The sequence below is a fragment of the Amphiprion ocellaris genome, chromosome 18 (genome assembly GCF_022539595.1).
Source record: "Amphiprion ocellaris isolate individual 3 ecotype Okinawa chromosome 18, ASM2253959v1, whole genome shotgun sequence".
Classification (NCBI taxonomy): domain Eukaryota; kingdom Metazoa; phylum Chordata; class Actinopteri; family Pomacentridae; genus Amphiprion; species Amphiprion ocellaris.
In genome coordinates, this window is record NC_072783.1 from 16,859,270 (window position 1) to 16,863,598 (window position 4,329).

A 4,329-nucleotide genomic window follows, 5' to 3' on the forward strand; every position below is an offset into this window, starting at 1 on the left:
CATTCCAATATTGTAACACTGCCACAAATACATACTAAACCCAATGATGAGTGCCTAAGATGTCTAAAAATAGAACATCTGAGAGGTGAAATGTATTTTCTATGTTTGAATTTACATGATATTAGGAAATAGCTTATTCTTCCACATTTAATTGGATAATTTCTGTAATGTCAAACTGCAGCTGAAACATTAACTAATGTCATTGAAGATATGTTTCTGTTTTGAAGGAATGTCTGCCCTTATTCAGTAATGACAGGTTCAAGCAAAACAAAGTTGGTGAACTTTACTATTATAAAACAACACCACAACCATTTACATTGTATTTTTTAATATTATAGTTATCATACTTTTAGGGATATTTCTGTAAAGCCCAATTTCTGTTTTTTTGTTTGTTTGTTTTTGTTTTGTCTTTTTATTTTCTGAATGAGTTTTTAAAGTGATTACAAGTAATCCCATAGATCTGTGTTTATGAAATGTGATGATATGGGGCTGCAAAAGGTGTTGGAGATGACATTTATAGATGCAGCATGAATGTCTACAGATATATCAAAATACTGGCTGACAAAATGACTCCTAGTCTGTAGAAACTTGGAAGAAAGGGTTTTCCTTAGAGCATGATAACTACCTTAAGCATACTTTCAAAATCACACAAGACATTTTAAAGAAGAATAATGACTATTCTTTTACTCAAGGGGTATGCTGTCTGATGTGAATCCAACAAATCACCTTCAGGCATTCGAAAGAAAAACGCAATGCCACAACCCCTCCAACAAAAAGCAGCTGAGGAAAGCAGTCTTAGCGTCATTTCTTGAGAAATTTGGTGTTCTCCATGCTGAGGATTATTGAATCTGTCCTCAAAAATAAATCTGGACATACAAAGTACTGAAAAATAATAGATTTAAATCTTATTTATGATGGACTTTTGTTTCAATCAGTTCCTATTGTTGGGCATGTAATTGATATTTAAGTGATAATCCTCTGTGATGTATTCACTTCTATTGTAGAAAAAAAGGAGGAGTTATAGCATGAACAACAGCTATTTTCAGATGTGGATGAGTGCAAAACATTGCCACAATATCGTCATATATATATGTTATGTATTACAGTGTCCTTGGAGCACATACAGCATGTCCTGAGAGGACCTTTGCTTTGTCCTGGGGCAAAGTGAGGCTTTGTTCATCCAGGATGGGGAGTTTTAGGCGGTTTGCTTCAACATCACGATCTGCTTCAATGCTGTACACTAAATGCTGATCATCTTTGCCATTCAAAACTGCCTGGTTGTTCTCAACATTTACTGACTCTCTGTTGTCACTTGTAACAAAACCTCCTGAGACAGGAAGAAATCTAACTCTGAAAGTTTGTCATTGCTGTATCCTCTGTTGTGTGTAGTGTAATATTTTTTAGGTGCGATGTACTAAAAATAAAGGATGATATAATTATGGCAAATGCTATTAAACTGAAGAATAGACTGAAGACGTGTATGAAATACATAATAATGGAGGTTCTAATAATCAGCGATGCTTTGATGGTATTGTGTGTGTCTGTAGAGGGCATACACACACACACAGCTGGAAGATCATAGAGTAAAATGTGTATTTTTGGTTTAAAGACAGATCACATGCATTTTAGAAACTGAAATGTTGAATGTTCGAAACATAATGGTGTATACTTGAGGCATTATAACAGTTCAAATACATTACAACATAACAACACAATGGTGTAACGTGCATGAAATCTGTCTCAAAATAACAGGGCAAAGTCTGGGCATGTTCTCTGTAAAATATGACCTAATGATAACCTAATGTCTTCTGTAGGGTGTGATCTAGGGGATAAACATGATAACCTGATGTCAAGATCTAAACAATAGATTTAGAAGAATATAGTGGTGTCAAAACTGTCTCTAAAAATACGCCCTGTAGGCGTAGAAAAATGATCAACTCTCACAGCTCAGTATCTCTGGTTTTTCACGGGGGTGCTAATCACTACTAAGAATTATTCCTGGATTCTCTGTCGACAATAAATCCTGCTGCCTCTGAATGCTGACCTCTCCTGGTGATTCTTTGATGATCTTTAAAGGAGCTTTTTAAACATCTGATCACGGTCAAGTCTTAGACTCTGGCCCATGATTTAGGACTTAGTTTCCACTTCATCATGTGATCACGTCATTTTCTAGTGTGCAATTTTTCTTTGACTAAACTTCGAACTATGTGGGTACATTGTATAAAGCAATAGTCTAACATGCCATTGTTTGCTGTAAAAGATAGTCCAGTTGTCCAATCAAGAAAATTCACACAGTTGTGATAGTCTTCTACTTATGACTGGACAACAGTGACATTGAAGTTCTTGCTGAAGAACATCTAGTTTAAATCCTAAGTTAAAGTACATAACTTAAAAAGACATTAAAAATTCAATTATTTCTTACATATTTGAATAAGAAATATTTTAACTTTTGTAGCATTTAGCTGATGCTACAAAGCAGGGAATACTGCTAAACAGATATCAAAGTATTTCCTGGATGCAATTTCTACTGTCTGAAATGTCATTAAAAATGACAGTTAAGGGGGACTGTGGACTTCAAGACAAGGTCTGGAAATGCAAGAAAACAGTCGCATAAAACTGCACATCTACTGAGCAGAAAGTTAAAGCGAAACCTCCATCTTACTGCAGAGGAGCTGCAGTAAGCTGAAACAGGAGTGTTGCTGAACTTGTCTGCTGTTTGTGCCCCTAAAATGATTCTGAGTGGAAGAATCATGAGAAGGAAACCTAACCTGCACCTCATCACAAAACCAGAAATTGGCAGAATGAATAAGATAAGAAAAGATCTACTTTATTCATCCTGGAGGAAAGTCTTTTGCCAGAGTACAATGCAATAAACAAAGGTTAGTGGAATATACACAATTACACAGAGGTTAGTAGTAAAATAGAAATAACAAAGAATATAGAGTACAAAATGCAAATTTCTAAAAGTGTTTGTTTGAAGTGTCTCAGTGTTTGAAGTGTCTTAAGTGTCTGAAGTGTCTAGAAAAAATAAGAATTAAAATAACTAAGAAAAATAAAATAAGATAACATAAGTACAAGATGTAAACTGTAGACTACTACTAATAACAAGAAAGGTTAACAGAAAATTAACTGATGTAAGAATAAACAGATGTATTGCACTAGAAATATTGCACCTGAACAATGATAATACAGATCGTGAGTCTAATAGGAAAGAGTCTGATGATATTGCACATGGAAAAGTTTGCGGATTATGCATTATTACGAATGTGCAGCTGACTAATCTGCAGAAATGATGTGATGCCATCATGTCAACATGGAGCAGAATCTTGGAATGTCTCCAGCATCTGATGGAATCCATGACCTCTTCATCTCCATCTCCAGTAGCCTTATTTGGAATTTTATTTTTCAGGGCAATTGCCATATTGTTAAACACAGAATCCCAGGAGTTTAAATGGTGCTATAGGGTTAAGTTATTAGTTTCAAAATATTTTACATTCATCACAAGTCACACTTTTCAGTTGATTCAGTATAACCGTCTTCAGGGCTTTCTGCCAGAACCTTCCCATCAGGAGGAGGTTGTGGTGGATCAACAGGTCAAACACATCTTATGTCCATGTGAAACCAATAGTCAATGCTGACTTATTATTTTTCAAATAAAATCAAATTTAGTGTATTAAACCCCAAATAACAATTCCAGCTCCCCAAGCATCTCACCTAAATTCATGATTTCAGTACACATTATTTATGGTAACAATTTCTTCCAAATTGTTTTATCAAACATGCGGAATATGTACATGTCGCCTGGAAAAGGTGAGGCATTTCTTAATTATTTGAATGATCTTTTGTCCCCAGAGACTCCAGACAGGTTGCCATAATACCCTGTTGCCCTCCAAACTACCTCATTTTTAAGTCTCTCTGCACACCCTGTTATGCTATTACTGCTGCATTTTTAAATTCATTCCGCCTGCTTAGCTGACTGTACTTTCCATGTTTCCAAAGGAAGACAGTCTGTCTAGGTGCTCTAAAATGATTTACAGTGAAACACTGCAAAAAAAAATTTGAATATGAATGCAAACAGTCAGTCACTTTGTTTTTGTGACTGGTTGCAGTGGAGTGGAAACATTTCAGAATGGAGAAATATTTATATTTTCATCTGAATTCAAGTCATTCTCAGCAGGATCTTTAACAAAGCTGTGCAACCTGCAACCAGCTGATGGATGAAACGTCACCGAGTCCTCCCTCTTTTCTCTCTTCGTCTTCCTCCTTATCTTCCTCCTCTTCCTCCTCTTCTCCTCCTCCTTCCTCTTCTTCTTTGTCCCTCCTTCCTTT